This window comes from Ptychodera flava, chromosome 17, assembly GCF_041260155.1.
Source record: "Ptychodera flava strain L36383 chromosome 17, AS_Pfla_20210202, whole genome shotgun sequence".
Classification (NCBI taxonomy): domain Eukaryota; kingdom Metazoa; phylum Hemichordata; class Enteropneusta; family Ptychoderidae; genus Ptychodera; species Ptychodera flava.
Window position 1 is genome coordinate 36,790,943 of NC_091944.1, and position 27,806 is coordinate 36,818,748.

General features: G+C 37.8%; 1 long non-coding RNA gene across 2 annotated transcripts; it reads right to left on the reverse strand.

Moving 5' to 3' along the window:
- Positions 1-1,332: 1,332 nt before the first annotated feature.
- LOC139116213 (uncharacterized) lies at positions 1,333-26,699 on the reverse strand. Of its 2 annotated transcripts, none has more exons than XR_011548262.1 (6): positions 26,379-26,699; positions 23,950-24,088; positions 11,585-11,765; positions 10,882-10,991; positions 10,359-10,463; positions 1,333-2,785 (listed from the first exon to the last, which is right to left on the reverse strand). It is a non-coding gene; the product is annotated as an uncharacterized lncRNA (long non-coding RNA). The 2 variants fall into 2 exon arrangements; XR_011548261.1 differs by having other exon boundaries at positions 26,386-26,696.
- Positions 26,700-27,806: the final 1,107 nt, after the last annotated feature.

Genomic DNA, 27,806 nt, shown 5'->3' on the forward strand with positions numbered 1-27,806 from the left:
AACTCTGCAGAGGGAGAAACGATCATTGACATGAACAGTCAATGTACTTCAGCACGTAGTCCGCAGATAGCGGATCGAGAAAATAAACGTGTCCCAGTAAATAACGGAATATTTATGTACATTAACTCGATATTAATCAAATTTCCAGCTCATCGCAAAAAAATGTATTGCAAAGATTAATTTGTCACTGACAAATACTGCACTGTATGGAAAAAACAGTCTGTAGAATAGTTCAACTTCAAGTGGTATTACCCGAGACAAACACTTGTGTTGTCAATTTTGATTTCATTTCATAAACTTCATACTTCATCGAGTATCGTGTATTTCAGCCTTTGTGAAGCCATTTTATTGATATTTTCAATTTTTGTCTTGGCTTTGTTGTGGAACATGTTGAATCATCTCCGTGGACATGTAGGCAAAAGTGTGACGGGGTCGAAGTGACTTGGGTACCTAGGGCCGACCAAAACCAGTGTGAATTACTGGGGTCAAAGCGGACAGCGGCCGGGATGACGTGTTCCCCAAGCGAGCTACCTTCAGAAGTCTGTTTCATCGCAAAAAACGTCAACTTTTAAAACCCGTCATTTTAACTGATGTTATTCTCAGCATCACAAACATATACGCCTCTGCTATGTATCACAGCAAATAGTTATATTTGAGCGCCCCGTAAATGGGATCCTCGTTTTTTTGGGAACCCGGAAGTGTGTCTTGCTCAATGCATTTCCTACCCATAGCGAGGGAAACTGCCCGCGTTCCCATGCTCCCATGCACCCTTTTTCAATGCCAGTGCAACGCCATCTGTGCAAAATTTGTGGTGGTATGCTCCCGTGTGATGGAAAACCTCTCTTATTCTAACAATGACGTAGTTGACTTTGGACTTCGATTTCGTAAATGTGATGTCCATGCAGTGAGTTTGGGTTGGCGCGCTTATAATGCAATCTTCGCCCGCCTGCGGTCCGATATCCCGCATTTATTAGCGATATTTATCTGTTTTGACTTGACCAAAGTTGGCAAAACTTGCTATGTACATTAAAGATACTATGATACAAGATTATTGAAAGTCATTTGACATTTTTTTCAGCCAATTCCCAATATGCATATTTCATTAACCTTCCAAATTAGGGATATATACTGGCATTTACTTGATAAAATTTGGCGAAACATGCTGTGTACATTGATCATTATACCAGGTTATAACAGTATTGAAAGTCATTTTGCATTTTCATGTCAGCTAATTCATAATTTGCATAAATAGCTAACAAGCTTTCACGGTTTGGCATATAGAGCTTGAAGGACTTGACCAAAGGTAATTACACATGCTATATTGTGATACAATGACAGTACTCAAAGAAATTAATTATTTTTATTTCAGCTAATTACATATTTGAATACTTAATGACCTTTAGAATTGATCTGTGGTGAAATTCATTGTGTTGATCATAACACTTTAAATGTAGCAAAGCATGTAGCAAAGGTTCAAACTTGCACATAAATGCAATATATAATGAAACACGTGAGCATTTTCAGTTCATATCTGGTGTAGTTCTTGTGACAAAATTTCACACCCTTAGTGAAGGATGTGAAATTTTGAAGAAAAGTTATTTCATTGACAGAGTTGAAGTTCAGGTTGGCAAAAACTGACAATCTGATAGCTGTTTCACATTATCCTGGAGGTACTTGCACAGTAGATTCAATTGTAATTTGGTAGGCATGGCAACAAAGGAATTTTTAATTTTTCCTAGTAGATACTGTCATACTGACTCAATACAACTCAAAAATTTGCATTTTACCTGAACAATAGCTCACTGTATCATTTTGATATATGTTGTTTTAATTTGTGTATTCACAAGTCAACATGCTGGAAATATTCATAAGGACTGACTGTAAACATTTTTAAGCAGACAAATTTAAGGGGAAAGAATTATGACAAATTTCTCCTAGAAATGTCAGAGAAAGTTCCGAAAGGTTTTTTAGTTTGGGGTCATTTACTGTTCTGTACACATTTTTTCTTGAATAAGACAGAAGCCAGCAAGTAAGTGACTGCATGTAACTCTAGTGTATAAAATTATGAACAGTCTTCCATTGGAACTTTGCCAGTGGTCTACCTTGAACTTCTAAAAAAAAGACTTGAAATTGCATCTCTTTGAAAAAGCTTTTTGATCTTTTTTTTCTTGTTCCGCACATTAGAACATTACCTCGAAATGATTTTGGCGCTATATAAATAAATGCCTTTGATTGATTGATTGACTCTGTCTTTACAGGATTGATAATACAGTATATTAATTCAGATTATTAAGTCCTTCTATAACTATTTTATTATTCAAATGAAAGAACTTGATAACAAATGAAATTAAGCCAATCGAAAGTCTTGACTTCCTTCCTCCTTTGCTAGCAGTTTTCTGAGATCATGACTGACTTTCTTGGTGCTTTGTCATTTAGCTGGTTCATGTGACAACGACGCTGACATGTAGTTTTCTGAAGTCTCCATCCTCCAGCATGGCGACGTTCAGAGGACAACTAGCACACCATTTTTTACCTTAGAAGTGATTTCTTTGACAATCTTACTGTCGGGACAGAGTTTATCATAGGCCATCTCCAAGGTAATAAACTGTGCCATACAGCAGCCGAGCGCCCAGATGTCTTTGGCTATGTTGCATGCTGGAGTTTTTTCACGGAACACTTCAGGTGCGGCATACATCATTGATCCTGCACAGTTGAACTTTGGAGACTTTGCAAAAGAACTAAATGCAAAGTCAATGAGTTTTATTTCCACGTCTGGCACTTGTAGCTAACAAATGAATAAATACGAGAATGAAAATTACTTGCAACGTATAATTGACATTTCACCTTCGATGGAGGCCCAACTTTCCAATACAGAATGCATGCAATACAGTGAAGTCAAATCAGATTACGAAATTGTTAATACTTTCAATGCTGATCAATGCAAACAGTGCTAGCTTTGAAGTGAACCTGTCTGTCTTGGTATGTTTCAATGTTTCAAAATCCCACAACCAATACATTATCGATGTGTTTCCCTTCGCCACCTTGATAAAACAGGCAGACTACCCAACTGGACTTACAGTCACAATGCACCTTTGTATTGATTTACACTTCCTTTATCAAGGACAGTAACTGTTTTAATACACCTCATCTGCAGTCTGTGTTCTAATTCGTCAATTGATAGTCACGTGGGATGCGTTCTTTTTGTGCTGATCCACGTAAACAACGTCATCAGGCATCATTTCTTAGATCTGTTGCCTGCCAGGCATCAGTTCCTAAAAATGATGCCCTCTGACTTCAAAAAACGATATTTGCTCATGCGCAAATTGAATGTAAACAAATATGTCGTCTACAGCTGCCGAGCGAGACAATAGTCAATAAATTTCTTCGTTTATCCTACTTTCTGAAGAAGAACTGAATCGTCTGGTTTCAAACAAGGACTCAAAAAAGACAAAAATGATAATCAAAGGTGCACTAAACGTTTTGCAGAAGTATTGCGACACTGTTGGGAAAAACTTTTTCTTGCCAGACCACTTCAACATATCCTACATGCGACAAGTTTTGTGTAAGGTATGTTCTTATGCATGTGTCAAGAGATGATTTTTTTGTGTCGCCAATTTTTGTATTGATTAAAATATTGATTTTGCTAAGCTTGTAAGTGAGCCAGAGGTCAAGTTGTTTTAATGTATTAATGACAGGTGGTTGTACTCGGCTAGGATTGTGTTGTACTCGGAGATAATTTATGCCGATGACAGGTGGTTGTACTCCACCGACATTTGCATTTTAGGATGTGTACACTTTGGTTATCAATTATTCGCCTGTGATGTGTGTGCACATGTTGTCGGAGGTATAAAAGACAGTGTTCGTGGATTTAGGGGCACTCCTATCTACTCCAGCTGAAGAGTCACCCTGCCGCTAAGCCTAGCCATTGAGTAACAACTGGAAGAGAGCACTGTATTGGGACCAGCAAGTTTTCTGCACATAAACCGGACATTGATGTTACAAGTATTGAACCACGCCAGCCACTGGAATGTGCATGCAGCGCTCAGCAGTCTACAAGCAAGTCTCCCTTTGCTAAGGTACTCGCCGAGATTGCTGATATTCCAAGACAAACAGACTGTTGCCCTTTGAATAATTTTGAGTTGTGAGTACACCCCTGTCATCGCTGAGTCATATAACGCTTTAGTTTTTTTCGTGTGTAGTTAATTTTTGTACTCAAGTAGTTTTTGTAATTTTATTTATTTGATATTATAGGTCATTTGACCAATTCAAATATCATTTGCGTGTGCTGGTCTTTCTCTTTATCAATACTCTGTCCCTTCCCGCACCTTTTCGGCCAGTTTGAAATTTTGCCACAGAGTGTTTGACCATCTTGTGACAACTGGGGGCTCGTCTGGGAGGAAAAGGTGATTTCTCTAAATTGTCCCACTTGTCTGCATATACCAGTAGGAGTATTGAGTCCCTGAGAAAGACTTGTACTAGGATTGGCATTGGTTCAAGCAGTTAACATGGATTTGGAAAAGCTTATTGCTCTTGGTACTCAGTTAGGTTATGAAGGCCAGGATTTAAATGATTTTGTAAAAGCAGAACGAGAAAGTGAAAGGGAAAAGGCAAAGGTTACTAGAGCGTGAAGAACGGCAAAAAGAACGTGAGTTCAAACAGCATGAGCGTGAGCAACAACTTAAGGAACAACAAATTCTATACCAAAAAGAAAAAGACGAACAACAATTGGAAATGCAAAAGCAGAGGGAGGAGCGCGAATATAGTTTGCAAATGGAAAGATTAAAATTAGGTGTCGTCTCTAAACAGGAATTGAGTGAAAGCACAGATCTTTCTACTACTGATAGTTCTTCTAGGGTGAAAGCTAGCGCACCCAAACTGCCTGCATTTGATGAGTCTAGGGATGACATGGATGCATACTTGTTCCGTTTTGAGAAATTCGTTACTAGCCAAAATTTGAAAAGAGCCACATGGGCCATACGTTTGGCTGTTTTATTGAGTGGAAAAGCCTTGATAGTTTCTTCTAGTATGGCAGCTACTGATGCTATGGATTATGATTAAGAAATGTTACCAACTGAATGAGGAAGGCTTTAGGGTTAAATTTCGCACCAGCAAACAGGAAAAGTCTGAAACTGTTAAAGCCTTTGTAGCACGACTAGACCATTATTTTGATAGATGGGTATCTATGGCTAAAGTTGACAATGATTATGGGAAATTGAAAGATTTACTGCTGCGAGAACAGTTTTTGAGTGGATGTGATAGAGATTTATCCTTGTTTTTGCGTGAAAGAATTATGGTTGATGTTAATGAGATGGCTGAGTATGCTGATCGTTTCACTGAGGCCAGGGAACAGGTGGGCTACAAGGATCAGTTATGTAGTAATAAAAACAAGTTCAAAGGTCAGGTATCTAGTCACTCTAACGGCAATAATGCTAAATATATGGACAGTCAAAGTAAATCAGGCGCTAAATATAAAGGCCCAATCATATGCTATAACTGTGGTAAACCAGGTCATACTAGTGCTAAATGTTGGAGTAAGGTAGGAGTCGATAAGGTGAAAAGAACTCGTTTAGTAGCCACTACGGTGCAGAAAAAGCAAAATGAAGCTGTTAGCGAAGTTCAAGTTGCAACTTGTACTCAGATTGGTGAACCATGTATTGAACAAGACTGTTGTCTTAGTAGTTTACAGAACAGAAGTGCGGTCGAATTAAAATGTGGGCACGCTTTACCTGTAATTTCGATGACCAGCTTGTCTGAAAACCAACCATCAGTAAGTAAAATGCCTGTTGTTGATGGTATTGTCAATGGACAAAAAGTAAAAGTCCTTAGAGATAGCGGTTGTAATGGCGTAGTTATTAAAAAGGGGCTGGTCAACCCTTCCCAAATGACAGGTGAAATTCGTACTTATATAATGATAGACAGGACTTGTAGGAGAGCACCCATAGCTAAATTATTTGTAAATACTCCCTTTTATGTAGGTGAAGTGGAAGCTATGTGTATGGAGACTCCTGTATATGATCTAGTGTTAGGTAATTTAGATCAGGTCCGAGCGCCAACTGATCCTGACTTGAACTGGTTTGCACCTCCAGTTAGTGTTGACTCATTGTCTAAAAATGACCTTGTAGTTGGAAGTCAGGAGAACGATTCTGAGGTAAAAAGTGTGGTACCAGAGAATGGTGGGTATTCAAACGTAATTGTGCAAGCAGTACAGACTAGGGCTCAAAAGGTGGCTGAAAAGAAGCCAATGAAAAAACTAATTGTCCCAGAGATTAGGCAGGGAACTTGTAAGGAGCCAGTTACTGCGGAAGTACTGAAGGAAGCCCAGCAAGGGGACCCAACTTTGAAGCGTGCCAGAGAATTGGCGGGTTCGGGTAAACAGGTAAACACTGGTAGGGCTAATTTAGCTAGTTTCCTTATGAAGAAGGGTCTGTTGTACAGAGAGTATACATCTCCAAAAATTGACCATGGCCAGGTGTTTACACAATTTGTGGTACCTCAGAAATTTCGTAACGATGTTTTCGCATTAGCTCATGATTCAATTCGTGGTGGGCACTTGGGAGCAAAGAAAACCTATGATAAAATTGCGACTCAATTTTATTGGCCAGGTATATATGGCGATGTTGTTTGTTTCTGTCGCTCTTGTGACATTTGTCAACGCACTATACCAAAAGGTAGGATTACTAAAGTACCACTTGGTAGTATGCCGTTAATTGATGTTCCGTTCCAGAGAGTTGCAGTAGATTTAGTTGGTCCAATTGAACCAGCAACTGGCCGTGGTAATCGGCATATTCTTACTCTGATAGATTATGCCACTCGTTATCCAGAAGCTGTTCCACTTAAACGCATTTCTACCGAAGTGGTAGCTGAAGCTTTGGTTGACATCTACAGTAGAGTAGGCATACCCAAAGAAATATTGTCGGATTTAGGGACTCAATTTATATCTGATGTTATGAAGGAGGTAAATAGGTTATTGTCTATTAGACAGTTGACGACAACCCCTTATCACCCAGCTTGTAATGGCTTGTGTGAAAAATTTAATGCAGTTTTGAAAAGCATGCTGCGCAAATTGTCCTCTGAAAAACCTAAAGACTGGGATAGATATGTAAACGCTTTGTTATTTGCATACCGAGAGGCTCCACAAGAAAGTACGGGATTTTCCCCATTTGAATTACTGTATGGACGTACTGTTAGAGGGCCCATGGCAATTTTGTCTGAATTATGGACCAAGGAAATTGAAACCCCTGAAGTCAAAAGTACATATCAGTATGTTTTAGACTTGCGTGAACGACTGGAAGAAACATGCAAACTAGCTCAAAGTGAACTTGCCAAGTCGCAGGTGCGATACAAAAACTACTATGATCGCAGGGCCAAGCCCAGGAAGTTCAAAGTTGGTGATCTAGTATTGATCTTACTGCCTACAAATTACAACAAGTTACTGATGCAATGGCAGGGTCCATATCATATTACGGAGGTAGTCGGAGATCTAGATTATCGAATTGATGTGCGGGGAAAAACTAAAATATATCACGCAAATGTATTGAAAAGATATCAAGAGAGAAAACCTCATGATAGTGCAGGTGAAATTGACCAAGGTTACCAAGAAGGATTAGGTGTGATGCATTGTGTTGCTAGTGCTGTCATAGATAGTGACGAACCCGATGACACCACATCTTGGTTGAAATCTGAGCTTGTTGAAACCTTGCCAACTCATTCAACAGAGTCTGTTGCAGATGTTCATATATCCCCTAATTTGGATGAGACCCAACAGAACGAAATGAAATATCTGATCACCGAATTTGCAGATGTATTGACAGATCTTCCAGGTCATTGTAATGTTGGTGAGCATGATATTAAGTTGACAAGTGCTGAGCCTGTTCGATCAAAACCGTACCCTCTGCCGTTTGCAAAGACAGAGGAGGTCAAAAGTGAGGTCATCAAAATGTTGAACATGGGGGTCATTGAACCATCTGACTCGCCGTATGCATCTCCTATTGTGATCGTCAAAAAGAAAGATAATACAAATCGTTTTTGCATTGACTTTAGAAAGCTGAACCGAATTACTGTGTTCGATGCTGAACCCATGCCAAGCCCTGAAGAGTTGTTTGCCCATTTGTCAAAGGGGCGTTATTTCACAAAGATAGATTTGACCAAAGGTTACTGGCAAATCCCGATGAAAAGTACTGCGAAAGAAAAAACCGCATTTCTTACACCGCTGGGGCTATATCAATTCCGTAGAATGCCATTTGGATTGAAAAATGCGCCCTCAACGTTCAATCGTGTAATGAGACTGTTGTTGTCTCAACTAGATGTTGTTAATATCCTGGATGACATTCTTGCCAGCTCTGTCACCTGGGATGAGCATCTAAATATTGTAAGACAAATTCTGTCTAGATTACGAGATGCAAATTTGACGGCCAGACCAACTAAATGTTATTTCGGCTACTTGTCACTGCAATTTGTTGGTCATGGCATAGGTAGAGGATTGCTAACCGTCATGTCTGATAAAACACAGGCAATTGTCGAGGCAAAACGTCCTGAGACTGTGACAGAAGTGAAGTCATTCTTAGGTTTGGCAGGCTATTACAGAAAATTCGTGCCACATTTTGCCACAATAGCTGCCCCACTCACTGATTTGACACGTAAGGGACAACAAAAGAAAGTCCAGTGGGGTGAGTCACAAGAAAGAGCATTTCAAGTTTTGAAACGTATGTTAAGCAGGGAGCCAGTATTAAGACTCCCAGATTTCAGTAAACCCTTTATTTTAAGAACTGATGCCTCCAGTGTAGCTCTGGGTGGAGCCTTGTTTCAATCTCATCCAGATGGGAAGTTTCCAGTGGCTTATGCCAGTAGAAAATTACTACCAAGAGAAACACGGTATTCTGTGATTGAAAGAGAATGCCTTGCTGTTGTTTGGGCACTTCAGAAATTCCAGCAGTATTTGTATGGCAAGCAGTTTATGCTGGAAACTGACCATCAGCCACTGATCTATTTGAATAAAGCCAAAATAGCAAATAGCCGGTTGATGAGATGGGCTCTGTATTTGCAGTCATTTGATTACACAGTTACTGCTATCAAAGGCTGTGACAATATTGGTGCAGACTATTTGAGCCGTAGCGTAACTGAGTAACTGTGTTCTAAGAAAGTACCAAAACCCAAGGTTATGGGATATCGGCTAGACCGATAACAGAATAAAAAAAAAAACATTTTCTTTCATATTTTAGAATCTGAGAAAAGCTGTGATTATTTTGTAGGATAGTACAATGTAAATGATGAAGCTTAACCTAAAAACAAGGGTACAAACACATTGGTGAGACAAAAAGTTGACTCTCCCAATTTTTGTCTTTGAAAGGGGAGTAGTGTCAAGAGATGATTTTTTTGTGTCGCCAATTTTTGTATTGATTAAAATATTGATTTTGCTAAGCTTGTAAGTGAGCCAGAGGTCAAGTTGTTTTAATGTATTAATGACAGGTGGTTGTACTCGGCTAGGATTGTGTTGTACTCGGAGATAATTTATGCCGATGACAGGTGGTTGTACTCCATCGACATTTGCATTTTAGGATGTGTACACTTTGGTTATCAATTATTCGCCTGTGATGTGTGTGCACATGTTGTCGGAGGTATAAAAGACAGTGTTCGTGGATTTAGGGGCACTCCTATCTACTCCAGCTGAAGAGTCACCCTGCCGCTAAGCCTAGCCATTGAGTAACAACTGGAAGAGAGCACTGTATTGGGACCAGCAAGTTTTCTGCACATAAACCGGACATTGATGTTACAAGTATTGAACCACGCCAGCCACTGGAATGTGCATGCAGCGCTCAGCAGTCTACAAGCAAGTCTCCCTTTGCTAAGGTACTCGCCGAGATTGCTGATATTCCAAGACGAACAGACTGTTGCCCTTTGAATAATTTTGAGTTGTGAGTACACCCCTGTCATCGCTGAGTCATATAACGCTTTAGTTGTTTTCGTGTGTAGTTAATTTTTGTACTCAAGTAGTTTTTGTAATTTTATTTATTTGATATTATAGGTCATTTGACCAATTCAAATATCATTTGCGTGTGCTGGTCTTTCTCTTTATCAATACTCTGTCCCTTCCCGCACCTTTTCAGCCAGTTTGAAATTTTGCCACAGAGTGTTTGACCATCTTGTGACAGCATGACTGCGGATGAGGTGTGTTGTAAAACACAGAGTTTGCTTTGTAAATTCAAAGTAACACTGAAAAGCGAGTTAGTAGTTTTAAAACAAATCATGACAAAAATTGTATTTGTTCTTGTCTTTTGTTTCAGTTGTCACCTAAGATTGAACCATCAAGATGCATTTTGTTGTCATCACATGATCAGTACTAAGAAAGCTGTCATACTTACAAGAACGTCGGCTAACTTGAAATCATTATGAATGCCAAATCCATAAAGTGTTTTCAGAGCGTAAGTCATCTTTAAGATGATGTTATATTTTGATACCAAAGTCAGCTGAAAAATAGGAATTGTGAAGAGATTTGGTTGAATTTTTCAACCCATGATCCAACAGTGCAATAGAAGTAGAAGACAATGTACCTTGGACCCAGTGAAACAAAGAATAAACTATCATTGACTCGGCAAAAAACTTAGATTTTACTGTTCTTTTCAGTGACTACTTCAAAAACACAATACAAGATCCCCAAACTGTTAAACCTTCAAAATAAAACTGAAAAGTTAACGCACTTGTTCTCTGAATAGGGCGTCCTAATAGCCTGTTCACTTCGAAAACGGGAACGGTGATTTCTCTGAAATTTTGTAAAATGGGCAAAGAAACTTAACAGAAGTGTAATTGAGCCTGAACCTCACTGAACGCGGCATCTTACAAACCAGAATTTGGAGATTTTGTTGAGAAAACGGGTAAAATACTTACCGCCGCTACCACTGCTTTTGCTGTCAGCCGTCTTATTTTACGCCATTAACATCAAAATATGTTCAGAGCTATCGTTTTAGATGACCAAACTTGCGGATTCCATTGTTCACCTAAAATTGAAAGAATGCTATTCATTTGTTGTATATTATGATAATTTTATAGGAATATTTCATATATCATCCCTATTATTGTAAAGAATTGAATATAATGACAAAATATTTATTTCAAATTTCAAATCAATACAGCAGACTATTTCTGTAATTTTTTTTCTGTCAACAATTAGGAAAAATAGCATCAAAGAGACACTGTGCTCACATTTGGTTACACGTGGCAAGCCAGAGTGAGTGTATACACAATATTTCATAGCTTTTATGGACCTTGAGCTTGTGATATTCAGTCAAGTGCATTTGAAAAAATTTTGATGCACTGTCCATTTAAGTATGAAAAGGTTGGCAACTGTTGCAACTGTTGATCGCATACACTTAGGCAATACCATACAACCTAGTATATCATAACTAGTGATACAATCTGTCATAAGAAAGTAAAGGTGTACTCTTATAATATTGTATTGCATTGAATTAATGTAGACAATATTTGGTTTCTCCAAGGTCTCTAAGGTTGCACAATGCAAGAATATTACAGGTAACATGTAAGAATGGGCATTCTTTCAACCTTCAACTGGTCATGATGCTGCCATACTTACATTATAATGGTATATCCCAAACTGCCACCAAGTTAAACAAGTATTGAAGTATCATAGGCACATGGGGAAACTTCCAAGCACAATCCTATCAAGGAGTCTGTGGCATCACATACCGGTATGTACATCTGTTTTAAAGCTCAAGTCCAACTATATACAGGTTGCAGCTATTGGAATACATTACCTAAACAAATTAAAACAAAAACTAGTAGAAGTTCGTTCAGACACTCCCTTTCAAGTTTCCTCATACATGGTTAGTGTTTTAAGTGATGAAGAGTTATATTCAACTTTACAAATATGTATATCATATATAAATATATATATTTCTCTATACTTTTTTGTGTTTTACGTATTTCTACTTACTCGTAATGTATTTATTTAGTTATATATTTATTTATTTATTTATTAATGTAGTTGTTCTTATTCACTTAGTTACTTGGCACTTTCAAGTCTACTCTTACACGATTAGGGTTTTAAGTGATGAAGAGTTATATTCAACTTTACATATATGTATATCATATTTAAATATATATATTTTCTATACGTTTTTTTATGGTTTTCTTTTTTACAAATTTCTACTTACTCGTAATGTATCTATTTAGTTATATATTTATTTATGTCGTTGTTCTTTTATTCACTTAGTGTTACAATTAGGTTACTTTGCAGTCCAGCTACTTTCGTGTTACACTACCCTCGATATACTTCAGTTTTTTTGTTTCTTCTTCTTTTTCTTGCTTTAACATCAAATGGCTTTGGGAACGGACTAGACTAGCATTTGCTATTTTCCGTTTCCGTTTACCCTTTATCACAGCACAACTCAGATGTACATTCATTACTGAATTGTAATATTAATATGATGAAGGGTAATAAAAATTATTATTATTAACTAAATTTTAAAGCATCAAACAAGGAAAATGTATAGAAGCCATTACAGAGAAACATCAATGAATCACCACACTTTGCATTGTCATATATTTCTTTTTCATTGGTGATGAACAAGTGAGCGAGAAAGTTCAGGTAGCTTTGGGAATTAACCGGCTAGACCAGCATCATATAAAACTTACATGTTGAAAATACATTTTGTAAACGTATTTGTGGAGTTCCTGATTGGACTCAATGGTGCAAGAACCTTTTCAACATAGCGATTCTAATTACATAGACGTAAACAAAGAAATAAAGTTTGTTACAAGGCATCCTTTTCACTGAAACACTCGCAAACATGATCATGACGTGTTCTCTTACTTGTAGCTCATTTCCTTTATACCATTTAGACAAATTGTTTCATTATTATTTTTATTTTTAGCTTTAAGGTATTTTTAAAGTTGTAACAGCACAAGTACTTTCTCTTTCGTTCTGTTTTTGAGGTATACTGTGATGAGAGAGTTCCCTCACAGTATTTCATCATTCCATTCATTTGTAAGAACTAGGATTGCAATGATTAGACCGTTGTTAGCACCAGAAAACTTATCATTGTGTCCAATCGGGAATTCCAAAAATTGTTTAACATGTAGATTCACTGAGACTGGACAAGCGAAAATTTCAATACCTTCCTGAACTTTCACACTCACTTATTCATCATGAATAAAAAAGAAACATACATGACATTGCAAAGTGTGGTGATTTGTTTATGTTTCTCTGTCTGGCGTACAGTGGAGTGGCCCTGGTGTGATGTGTAACTGAGAGGTGTAGCTGATGAAAGATGTAAACAAGACCACATCAAGCCCAGTGTGTTGATGTCGTAAAAATCTCTGATACACATCGATTAAAACAACACCTTGGCTATGAAGTTTTGCAGCTTGATATGTACTGATGTTGTCCTCAGCATCACAAACATATATGCCTCTGCTATGTATCATCAAACTCTTAATTTGCATATTTAATGAACTTTTGAAGTTAGGGATATTTATCTGTATTGACTAGACCAAAGTCGACAAAACTTGCTGTGTACATTAAAGATACTATGATACAACATTATTGAAAGTCATTTGACATTTTTATTTCAGCCAATTCCTAATTTGCATATTTAATGAACTTTCCTAATTAGGGATATATACCGGGATTTACTTGATAAAAGTTGACAAAACATGCTGTGTACATTGATCAATATACATTGTATATATATAGCTTGAAGGACTTGACCAAAGGCAATTACACATGCTATATTAAGTGATGATACAATGACAGTACTCAAAGAAATTAATTATTTTTATTTCAGCTAATTACATATTTGAACACTTAATGACCTTTAGCATTGATCTGTGGTGAATTTTGTTATGTTGATCATAACACTTTCAATGAAGTTGCAAACATGTAGCAAAGGTTCAAATTTGCACATAAATGCAATATATAATGAAACACATGAGCATTTTCAGTTCATATCCGGCAATTTCAGGATCTGATATCTCCTGGCAAGGACTCTACAAATATCACAAAGGTGTCTGATGGTGTCAAGAAAGTCATGAGAGTGATCGATGAGTGTCTTGATTCTCCAACTAATACGAATAAAGTTACCAACACTCCCATCTCAAAGCCAAATTTGGAGACTGATGTCATTGATATCAGTGACAGTGAGTCAGAAATTGAAGACAGTGTAGCAATTGAAAGTCCTGCCACAGATAATGTGCCAATTGAAAGTCTTGCCGTAGATAATGTGCCAATTGAAAGTCCTGCCATGGTATGGTGTATGGAAAACGGAGTTCTTGTTCTCAGAACAACTGATGAAGTCATCCCTTATACCGGTACCACAGTCAGTGAGCAACATAATGAAAGCTTTAATCAACACTGTGAGACTGGATCCAGTCAGTTTCCACTTCATACCAGTGAGAACATCTACGCTGTTGGAGATCTAGTTTTGCCTCCTTTGCAGTGTCCATACCCTCAACCATCAAATAGTTTGCCTTTGGTAACAACTCCCAGTCAGCTTGATGGCAGTACACATTCTTTATACAATACAAACTGTATTCACAATAGCACTGAGGTACAAAATCACACCTCTCATCTTCCTCAACAAAATATGATTTCACTTCCATCTACATCTTCATCTGGAGTGGAAAATGGTGACGTGAGATTTGGTGAAACCAGTTATAAAGGCAACAATCAGAACCATGAGAACACAAATGAGTCAGAAGTGAATGACAGCAACTGCACAGACAGTGGTATCAGTAGTGATAATAGTAAGTTGGATTCATATAACATCCTATTGCAATTTGAGGCAGACCACAATGTAAGAGCTGTCATGTCAAGTTGAACAACAATACGTACAAAAATCTTTTGTACTTACCATTTTACCTGCTACTTTATGACTATTTTAGGTGTTGACAAAACTTTATGCAAACAAGTCAAACATTTTAACTCTGCACGATCATTGACATGTCTGAGATCAAAAAACAGCATCTTTAACATCAACAACCGACTCATAGTTGTTGTCAAATGATTCATCAAGAATATCTCTTTGTATTGTTTTATTTTAGTGTGTAGCAGTGCGGAAACAAAGAGCACGGTCAAGAAACAAAGAGAAACTCAAAGAGGGAAAATACTGCCTAAAATGAAAGCTGCTAAGATAATATTGTATAGAGGCAGTGTCCAAGAAAGTATTGATGTCAAAAAATCTACCGAATATAAACATATTAAGTGCAAAATTTCTGTCTAAGATGACCTTGAAAATGCACCTACAAGTGGTTCACCCAAAACAGATCATGAAAATGTCACGCCCATTTCCCGAATCGAGGACATTGATTGAAAGTGAAAAGAGTGTAGCAATATACACTTATGTGTCAACGCTACTTCAGTGGTGTTCATGGATACAAAACACACATGCTTTCAGTCCATTCCAATAGAAATCTGTTCTCTTGTAAGTTATGCAACAAACTGGGGTTTGTCCGCAAGTATGATCTTTTGATGCACAGGGAAACTCAATGGGCCAAGCGACCACACAGAAAATCACAGAAAGTACCGGTAGTATTGGAGTCAGAATTCAGCACTAGCAGTGAAAATGAATACGGCAATGAATGTTGACAACTTTAATAGAACTTCAAAAGTGAATGCTCCACTCGGACTGCTCACATGCAAGATGTCCAAAATGGCGGGTAACCGACAGCGTAAACCTGTGCATGCTCAGAATAAAGCTCTTAGCTTGGTGAAAGTTATCAAATTCCACTCTATTCTTTAAAGTTTGTTGCAAGAGAAAAGTCCACAAAGAAATGTTTGATGGATCGAGCCTGCAATTTTAAAAGGTAACGCAAATGCAGAACAGCAAAAACATCAATACAATAAAGTTCAAATGTAGAAAAATTGAACGCAACGTTTCTAGGATTAAATGCAGAAACAACACAACATTGTTAATTATCCTTTTGTGATTTCATGTTGAAAATCCCTTCCTCTAAGGCTCTGATTAGTGGAAGTGACAAAGCTCCTTTCTTCGTTAGGCAGTCAACTAACTGTTTCACACCAGATCACTCTATCGATATGTCCACTTTCCAGGATTTCTTTAATGCCACTGATCTCTATGTGAAGCCTTTTCTCATTGACCATCTTTGCAGATTTCAGTGCCCTAAAGAGTGACTTACAGTCTGTGACACATGTAAGCGGTGGCATATTCTTGTCTGTTTTGACCAGAAGTAAGCTCGCTGTATAATGAAGCAATGAACATAGCTGAATCAATGCCGTCTGCCATAGCCAGAGTCTCACCAGCCAGTGTACTACGAACAACCCTTCTGATCCTTTTAGAATTCCAGCATATCAGTGAAAACTTTCCATCATTGTCAGCAAGAAACACTAGATAGCCACTCTGGCTTCCTTTATTGGGTAAATTACCCAGTGGAGCATCACTGAACATTACCAGGGATAGTGTATCACCATCTAAATGTTGAAATTTCAGAAGTATATTCTCTGATCTGATCTTTCCGATTACTTTATTGGCATCAAGCATATCCGAAACCTTGGCATTCTTGATGTTAGCGACCAAATTACAAGCATCAAAGACAATGTCTGGTCTGCTTTGATGTGCAATCAAAAGAATTTGTCCGACCTTTGATTGCAGCAGTTCCCTTTCTCCATCTGTCAGAGTACTATCTTTCTGTCCCATCCTACTTCTGTCAATTTGGATGGGTGACATGTTGCATGCATAATCGTGTTGATGTAGGTAGATGTGCTCCTCTTCACAGGCCAGTCCTATTCCAACATATTGAAAGGCATCACAGTCTCCTTTCCAATATTGAGTTTGACCTGATAGAGTCAATTACTGTAGATTCAAATTCCTCGTAACCACTCCAAATGAAATCATCAACATGGCTGGCAAGTACTCCTATCAATCTTTCTTGATCATCCATCCAATAAAATACTGCCGGGTCAACTTTGGAAATCTTAGCTCCAGACTCTAGCATATATATATATATATATATATATATATATATTCTAGCTTGGAACCTTGTAAAAATGCAGTCTTGATATCCACAACTTTGGTTTCCACTTGTTCTGAGCAAATACTGCAAGAATAACTCGCATAGATTCTTTACCGGTAGTTGGTGAATCCTTCTGTATCTCGTCATTGTTGACTTCCTTGCAGCCTCTTGCTACAAGCCTTGCCTTGGTTTTGGTGCCTTGATCATTTGTTTTCATCGTACACACCCATCTAGTATGGTAGATATACATCGCTGTCCGTGGTCATCTACTTCCTCATATAGAGCATTTGTTTTACAGTTTTCTAACTCAGTCAGTTTTGCTTTGTTAAATCTGTCTTCTCCGACTATCATGACAATATCTTCACTCTGTTCATCACAATTAAGATCTGTTATTTCCTGCGACTCTCAGACTGTCTACTTGACTTAAATCAATAGACTGTGTTATCCCTTTTACTTCTTCAGGTCCAAGGTACTTTACATTATACCAATATTTGTTGCATCCAGATGCTTTGCCTGCTCTGTCTGTAATTTCAGCTATCATCAAGTGTCCAGATTGACTGTGTTTATAAGTTATCACATTACCTGGTACCAATTTCATGCATTCTGCACTATTTCTGATTGATGGATCATTTGCAGAGATACATCGTTCTGTGATGAGTCTTCACATGCTGTATTTTCAGTATTAATTTGTTCTCCAGATACATGTACTTCTGTTCTTTTGCTTTCTCTCTCATCTTGCTCAGAATTTTCTGCCGCACTGTTGTCACTTGGTTTCTCATTTACATAATCTTCTTTTCCACTGTTGACTATATCATCAGAGATGCTTCTGGTCTTGTTTACATCAACTCTCTTTGAACTTTGTAGTTCTTCATTCTTATGTATCTGCAGATCAGGCGTGGCCATCTGTAGTCTGCACTGATGTACTCTGACCAATGTTCCACCATGTCTCACAAATATCACAGCGCCCTCCTGACCAATTACTGTTCCTGGCCCTTTCCACTGTGCACTATCTGGTCGTTTATAATATACTCTGTCACCAGTGTTATATGGTCCAGATGTTGGCCTGAGCTGTTTTCTTAGTGCCCATCTGATTCTCTGTGAGCATTCAACTTCAGTGAAGGCTTTTCTAGTTTCATACAGAGCAATGATATGCTTGGCTTCTTCTTTGCTCCTTGTGATACTTTCTGGGGCAGGTGGTTTATCAACTAGAATGGATGGTAGATTGGGGTTAAGCCCGTAAACTAGCTGGTATGCACTAAAGCCATGGATGTTGCACAAACTATTTTTTACCATCAGTGCCCATTTCAAGGTGGTTTCCCAGTCTTGACTTTTATCTTGTTTCAGCTTTCTCATTATTTCAGTCAGTATTTGATTATGTCTTTCAAGTAAGCCATTAGACCTGGGCGAATACGCTGCTGTAGTTTTCACTTCTATGTTGAAGTTTTCATCCATATCTCTGACGTCATCATTATTAAATTCTCCTCCGTTATCACTATATAGTTTCTTTGGGGCTCCATATATGCTGATCCAATTCTGAATAAATTTCTGAACAAATACTGCTGGATTGTTTGCTTGTCATTATAGCTCCTGCACTAAATCTTGTGAATTCATCTATTATATGTAGATACCAAAGATTCTTCTTTATTTCATGGTGGTCGACTGCAACCGTTTCATTAAATTCAGTTGCTAAAGGAAACCCAACTGCTGGTTTGGCTGGCTGTTTCTTAAACTTGACACATGTCTCACAGTCTTCTACAACTTCATTCAAATTCTTAAACATCTGCTGATCAGATTTTCCTGCCCCTTCTAATAGTTTCTTCAGACGTTCAGCTGGGGCATGACCAAACTGTTGGTGTAGCTTCTTTAATGTCTTCTTTTGATCATGTACACTCATCTCACTATCCAAGATAAAGCTCTCTGGTGCATCTGTCTCATCCATCGGATCATCTGCAATCAATGCCTCTAATGGATCATCCGATGATTTCAAACCACTCTGTATGTTAATACAATAATGCCCACTGGAGGTAAAATTCAGTTCAACTGGATCTCGAAACATTTCATCTTTGTCGTTCTTAATATCAAGCTTTGTTCCAGTAGTAATGGGATATTAGTGTCAAGAACTTATGTGTTGATACTGCATACTGTCTTCCCAATCTTCGCTGGTATCTTTGCACTCATGACAGACTGAACCTTTTTACCATCACCAAACTTTGAACTTCTGCTACTCTTTGTCTCAATGACTCTACTCTTGTGTCTTCCATCCAAACTTAGTATGTAATTCTCAAACCAACTTTTGCCACAAACGATACGTGTGCATGCTGTATCAATTACAGCACACCCATACGCTTCTGTCATGAACACTACATATCTTTTGTTCTTTTGTTAACAATGTTATGTTACAAAATTCATCGTCTGCATTGAGTGTCTTCTTTTGGCTCTTCCTCTGCCATGTTAACTTGAGCAGTTTCTTGTCTATGTTCACAGTCTTTTGCCCAATGAAATGTTGATTGACAAATTCCACATTTGGACCGTCTACCAAATTTGTCTATTGGGGTTGGTTCCCCTCTGAATGTGAGTGTAGGTTTTCGAACCCTGTGATTCTTTCTTGGACGAAAATTGCTTCTTATCTCCAAACCTGGGTCTATACTTTTGTGCAATATATGCAGCCTCCTGCTATGTACTGCTCATTTCACCAGTATTACCACCACAAGACTCATGACCTTTCCCAAAAATCCGCTTCAAGGATGACTTCATCGTAGCGAATTTGAGATCTGAGGATGCTGTCAGAACAAGTTGTTTCTCCCGGTCTTATCTAGCAATTTGAAAGCTGAAACTGCATCTGGAAGAACCATCTGATACTTCTTCACTTTTGTATACAGTCTCTCAAACTCCACGATGCATTCAATCATTTTCATTTCATCAGATTTTCTGAATCTTTCAAATTTTGAATATGCCTCATATGATAGATCGATGGTATCTTTCTTCGAGAGCTTCAATCAGAATTTTCATTCCGTTCGTTGATTTCAATTTACTTGCCTCAATCTCTTTTCACGTAAGTGTCAATCCAACTGCCAATGCTTGCTTGTTCTCATCCAAGTCAGTCATAAGTCGCCAGACTTCAACTTCGTTTTTCCATGTCTCATAGATTGTGTCTTCCTTCAACGCTGGAGGATTTTTATAACTAGGGTTTTGAGCCATTTTTAACCTTGCTCTGCTACCATTTGACAACTTAATAGAAATTCAAAAGTGGGTAAAACTGCGCATGCTCAGAAGTAAAGCTCCTTAGCTTGGTGAAAGTTATCAAATGTAGTTCTGATGACAGCAGCAAGGAAGATCAGGAAGGCATCGGTACTTCAGATCGCCCTGTCAAGAAAAAGTTATTCTGATCGACAGGCAAAAACAAGAAGACAGCATTGATGCGGCGTAAAGAGAAGAAGGAGAAAAGAGAAAGCAATTATTGTACAGAGATGAAGATTGCAGATACCAAGCCACCTAGCTGTGATATCGCAGCGGTACTGGCGTATATCGAATGCGATAGGGTCATTGGGGTCATCGCCACAGTCTGTTCAAACCTCCTAAATCATGTTATAGTTTGTTCATCAATAATTTATTGCCCTCTGTGACACTGAGAAAAATAAAGATAAAAACAAATGAGGTGTACACAGTAAATAAGGAACACAACAAAGCTGTGGAACAAACAACAACAAAGACAGCATGCATGTGGCAATACATCATGATTGCAGCAATAAGTTACTTGCAACGATGCAGACAATTCTAATGCAACAAGAGGTGAAGAGCCATGGTACATGACTAGAATGAAACAAAACACTGGTCTTGATGTGTACCAGGAAATGTTTTCATGCCCATACTGTAGCATTATCTTTCCAGATACTGCTATATGTACGTGACCCACTGTAGCTTGCTTTCTCAAGATAACCCATTCCAATGTCGTCTATGTTTTGTCCACTGCAATGACAAATATGAATTTCAAAAACACAGGTGCTAAAACACATCACACATCACAAATTCAGACATCCAGACCATGGCTTTTTCACCATATTAAATCTCAGCCGAATACTTTTCAATTAGGTTCAGTAAGACGAACTTAATCCATGATGTATGGAGAGATTCATTGATTTTATTTATGTCACAAGTTGTAAATTGTTTGTACTAGATTTATTCTTTCTCTCTTTCATTATAAAATTGTCATGCGGACAGTATATGCTTTAACATGTGTTGCAGCATTTCTGTGAAAGCAGTGACCATTCATTCAAAAAGTATGACACCATTAATCACAACTGATTAAGAAAGTTGCAGATAATTTTTAAAGGAGATTTTTGGGTTTTTTTTCAATTCAGGACACGTTTTTGTAGTAATGAACAATTTTAAATTGTCTGTCATCAAATTACAATTCGATAAGCACATACTGTATGTTTTTTGTTCCTACTTTAACCCATGCTACTTATCTACAGTCACCTGGTATTCCATCATTGCAAGACAGTGTCATGTCATATTTTGTAAGATGAAGATTAATGTTAGTGATATTTTATTAGGGGTGAAATTTGTCTATGGAGACCTAACTCCGATTGAAACAGCCTCATGCTGTCTATCAAGGACAATTTTACCATTCCCATAGCTGTCCTTAAAAAAAAACAACTTCCATGGTTACTGGTAATGTTATTGTATACAGAGTGTAAATAATGTGATAATAAACTTCACAAGTACTTACAAGATGAAATACTGAAATATTCATGATTTGAAGATTTATAGATTTGTTCAAGTGTAGTTCTTTTTTAATAATTAATTGACCAGAAGATGAAATATTGAAATATTCATAATTTGTAATTCTCACACATTTTGAATATGTATAGATGGATTAAGATGTATTTATTCTTTTTAAAAATCAATAGACCAAAAATTTCAGAAGTTTTGTACGTAGAATTGTTTGTAAGATCTTTGCATCCAAACAATATATTGTATTCAGAAATTTTCATCAGAAAATGAAACTATCAAAGTAATAACAATAAAGCTTGAACAATTCAGGTAATGGTTTTCAAGAACTTTAATGGTGATAACCTAATAACAATCTCTTTAGATGTTTCGTAATTTCCACAGGGACATGTTTCAATTTATAATAATTTACTTATGAAAGTGTTCACATAGCGAAGGTTGCAAGCTTTGTTATGTTTGTTTTTAAATGCAGAAATACTCAAGAGTTTTCTTAGGGTGCAACATGGCTATGCCAGCACACCAATACCTCCTGTGAATGATTTTGTATTTATGAATGCCAATTTACTTTCATCAACCATCCATCAATTACAGTTTTGCCATGCTGTTAACATTTGTACCAAACTTTGTTATAACTTTGATGTTTTAAGTCGATTGGTCAGGTCTCATGCTGTGCAATGGGGTGAAATGGATTTTGGATTGCTATCTTTCAGTGTGATGTCGTGAATTACGAATGGACATTAAACCAAAATTATCAATATTTACACAGATTGTCCAACAGCTTAAGTACATATGATTTTTCTTCTATTTAGGTTTTTTCTTTCTTATGTGAATTTAAAGAGAGGGGTTCGTTGGAACTGCGCATGAGCGACTTTCTTGTTCACAAACAAGGTATTTCATGCATATCTAGATGCATAACGTCAACATAGCTGCAACATTTGAATTTTATGATATTCATTGTTAACAAACATGATTTAAATTTCATCGATTGCCAATGTACCCTAGAGACTGTGTTTACATGGGTTGTAGGGGTCCCTGACAACCTTTGAGCAGTGTTCCAATGACCCACTCCCTATAAGACTTGCTTGAGGCTTTCATGTCTGTCAACCTTGAACCAGATGTTTTCCATTTAGTCTTTTACAGGTGTATAATAAGCCTAATACAAGATTACATATAAGTTACTTCAGATACAGAAGGAAACACAGGTTTGCAGTGTTTCTCAAAAGACAATTATGTATGTCATTGATTTCTATAATTGTGAATCAAGAAGTTGAGATCAAATAGTATTTGTAAAATATAAATAAAAAAGACAACACTCAGAATGCAGGTAAACCAGCTTAACCCTTCACCATCATGGTTATGCTTCTGTAACAAATGTTTATCACACCCAAATGTATCAGCCGTGAAAGAAGGGTTGACATGAAAGATAATTACTAATTTGCATATTTAATGAGCTTTCCAAATTAGGAATATATATCTGAATTGGCCAGATAAACATTGACGAAACTTGGTATGATACAACATTATTGAAAGTCATTTAACATTTTTGTTTCACCCGGCCCAATTCCTAATTTGCATATTTAATGAGAGCATTTCAGTCAATTCCTTTAATGGACTTTCCTAATTAGGGATATATACTGGGATTTACTTGATCAAAGTTGGCAAAACATGCTATGTACATTGATGATTATACCAGGTTATAACAATATTGAAAGTCATTTTGCATTTTTCATGTCAGCTCCTTCATGGCGAATCCATAAAGTGTTTTCAGAGCATTAGTCATCTTCAAGATGATGTTATATTTTGATACCAAAGTCAGCTGAAAAATAGGAATTATGAAGAGATTTGGTTGAATTTTTCAACCCATCATCCAACAGTGCAATAGAAGTATATGACAATATACCTTGTACCGATTACCCAGTGAAGCAAGGAGTAAACTATCATTGACTCAGCAAAAACTTAGATTATACCATTCTTTCCAGCAGTGACTAATTCAAGAACACGATCCAAGATTCCCAAACTTTGAAACGTTCAAAAGAAAACTGAAAAGTCACTTGTTCTCCATAGCATACGTGTGGTTTAACAAGTGAGCGTCACTGAGCAAAACACTGGTTATTTTCGATTTTGCGCTATATAAACTTTGCTGATTGATTGATTGATTGACGATCTTAGTAATCAGTTCAACCAGGGTACTTCCTCATTTGAATATCGCTTTGATGGGTTGCTCTGTAGAAGACTCACCTTTTTACCGTATCTGTACAGAAACTTCTCCAAGTTCAAGCCACGCACATATTCCAGAACAAGAGTCGCAGATAAATCATCATTTCGGCAAAAACACATCATTCGGACAAAGTTGTTGTTGTTCAGTTTGGTCAGGGATCTACAACACATAAAATGAATGTACGGTTTTAGGTAATCACAGTTCCGATCTCACACACAGGGTGTGACGTAATTAAGTTTTGGAAAGCTGTCAACTGGCTTCCTTCATCGTATAATTTTTCAGCATCATGCCAGAAAATGCCAAGACATTTTGACCGGTTGACCTCGCTATTAATTTTATGCAGGAAATTACAATAACAATGCTTGGTCGAATGACGCAGTGCCTTGAGGGTGGGATCGCCAGTGGTATATGGGGAGGAGTACCTTCCCGATGGTGATAAGTGGTGCAGATTACCGTCGCCTAGGTGACTGGCGTATACGCGTGCCAAAAGACACCTATGGTTGATTTCCGGCGAGTCGCAAAACCCGGACCGAGACGAGACGAGACCAAAATGACCCCTCAGGCCCGGCATTGTAAATACATCATATATACAACACTACAGATATTGCTCACGCCTATGTTTTAGCGATGTGTCCGTCGAATTCGGCCGAAAATCACACGAAACGAGCGTTTTTGAATCAAATTAAGTACCAGGTATGAATTTTGAGAATGATAGGGAATGATTGACGGTTATATGATAGATGAACTTGCTACTTTTCACGGTAAAATCGACCGTCGAAGATGACATTTGATTTCCTGACTTGGTTTTTCTCAGGCATATGTACACACGTCTATGGGGGCATAGACGCTGAGCGGAATAGACTGATCACCAGTGACTGTGGTCAAAGAAGTGATATCCCACTCCTACCATTTCTTGCTTTCCTGTAATGTGTTTATAAATGGTGAATCTAATTTCTAAAAAATGATTACTTCAATCTCCTGTATGTATATTTCTAATACAAGGTTACCTATTTTGAATTCACAGTAGATATCAATGTCATTGTAGAATCTGAATCTGGCGCTTATCGCTTAGGCCAAAATGCCGACGTCGTAGTTTGCATGTTTCGAGCTCGCCTTGAACTCAAGTTGAAAAATCTAAACAAATCTTTTTTCGGTTGTTCCAATCATTGATTGTGCTATCTCTTGCTTTGTGCATCGATCTTTGACACTCTCAACAAACTGCAAGCTTTCTGTAGTGTTGTATATATGATGTAATTACAATGCCTGGCCTGAGAGGTCATTTTGGTCTCGTTTCGTCTCGTCTCGGTCCGAGTTTTCCGACTCGCCGTTGATTTCCTGTTGACCAGTCGGATGGCAGAGTTGCAAATACCTGGACTGAACCATTTGGTTTTTTGTGGGTGTCGGTGGTACTTTGACAATATAAGTAAAGATGCACAGATATTGAGTAGGCCTATATTGTCTTGTTTATGAGCGGCCAGTATTTCCAACAGCATAAATTATGTGCATTTGCCCTTGAAGAAATAAATAATTTTCGAATAAAACATCGCGAATGTAACCACATTCCTTAAGCTCGACGTACACTTAAGTGCCCAAAAGAACCTTGGAATCACCCGACTTTCGATTGAAGAGATGAGTTTTGCCAAAACGCGTATACAGAAAAAGTGGCAGATGACGTTATTTTTAGAATCATAGACAGTATAGCCACAGGGTCCTCGAGCTCCGGTGATGATGGTGATCAAACATTTAAAAATGAAGGAAAATGTATTTGGACTCAGTAAAGTTGTTGTTGTTGTTGTTGTTATTGTTGTTGTTTTTGTAGTTGATAGTATTTTCAGAAAAGGACAAATTATGCGCTGCAAAATTCAATACAGCCTCACTGTACACATGGAGGTAAGCTGCCTCCATGCTATACACATGCGCTGCAAAATTCAATACAGCGATATTGATGATGATGATGATTAAATATTTAAAAATGGAGAAAAATAAAATATATTGGACTCTGTAAATTTGTTGCTGTTGATGTTTTTATTATTGCTGTTGTTGTTGTTGATAGTATTTGCAGAAAAGAACAAAGTATGCGCTGCGAAATTCGATACAGCCTTACTATACTATGCGCTGCAAAATTCATTACAGCCTGTGCGTTGCCGCCCAACTATACTATGGCCTATGCGTTGCAAATTCAATACAGCCTAACTATACATGTGCCTTGCCGCCTAACTATACTATGCGTTGCAAATTCAATACAGCCTAACTATACATGTGCGTTGCCGCCTAACTATACTATGCGTTGCAAATTCAATACAGCCTAACATTACCCAAGGGTTGTCACTTCATTGCCACACACTTTTTTTCAATCGCCAAAATGCACCTAGCAAGCATCGAAATCGGTAAAATTCGACGTAGGGTCAAAGCACATTGGTCCTTCTCAATCATACTCAAACATGTTTACCTCTTACCGATGAAAAGTCGAGAAATCAGCAGGTTTTTCGGCGCATCTGGTCGTCTCTTACATTCCAGATTTAAAAGACCGCGCGGTACATTAAGTCACATGGGCGCATTTCAAATCGAACCAATAGCAGAGCTGGATGGGCCCAGCGTGAAAACCTGGCAGTAACGTAAGTTTCTTACGTCTTTTGAAGACTATGGGTGACACTGTCTGCGTATGAAATTCTGGTAACTTTAACAGTTGCAGTTCACCCATAGGAAGAGAAAGTTCTTTCCAAAGACGTGAGAAACTTACGTTACTGCCGGGTTTTCACGTCGGGCCCATTCATTCAGTACGGGCTCAGCTATTGGTTCGATTTGAAATGCGCCCACTTGACTTAATGTACCGCGCGGTCTTTTAAATCTGGAATGTGAGAGACGACAAGATGCGTTGAAAAACCTGCTGATTTCTCGACTTTTCATCGGTAAGAGGTAAAAATGTTTGAGTATGATTGAGAAGGACCAATGTGCTTTGACCCTACGTCGAATTTTACCGATTTCGATGCTTGCTAGGTGCATTTTTGGCGATTGAAAAAAAAGTGTGTGGCAATGAAGTGACAACCCTTGGGTAATGTTAGGCTGTATTGAATTTGCAACGCATAGTATAGTTAGGCGGCAACGCACATGTATAGTTAGGCTGTATTGAATTTGCAACGCATAGTATAGTTAGGCTGCAACGCACATGTATAGTTAGGCTGTATTGAATTTTGCAGCGCATAGTATAGTAAGGCTGTATTGAATTTCGCAGCGCATACTTTGTTCTTTTCTGCAAATACTATCAACAACAACAACAACAATAATAAAACAACAACAACAACAACAAATTTACAGAGTCCAATAAATTTTTATTTTTCTCCCTTTTTAAATATTTAATCATCATCATCATCAATATCGCTGTATTGAATTTTGCAGCGCTTGTGTATAGCATGGAGGTAGCTTACCTCCATGTGTACAGTGAGGCTGTATTGAATTTTGCAGCGCATAATTTGTCATTTTCTGCAAATACTATCAACTACAACATCAATAACAACAACAACAACAACAACAACTTTACTGAGTCCAAATATATTTTATTTTTCTTCATTTTTAAATGTTTAATCACCATCATCATAGCAGCTCGAGGACCCTGTGCTCAGATCAGCATACATGTACATGACGTCTTTGTTTCAAGTTTGGGTTTTTTCGACGCTGCATTTTACCAAAATGTCACTTCTGTATTCAGAGATTGTGTAATCAATACCTTTGGATAAAGTTGATTTGGAAAGCGATAGACACATCCAGAGGAGTTGAAAAATCGTGCATAAAATTAGCATAAGTTAAGCGACCGTGGTGGCGTGGCAGAAAAAATGGGATACTCGAGCCCCTCCAGTTTTTACCACCGTTCACTGTTCAG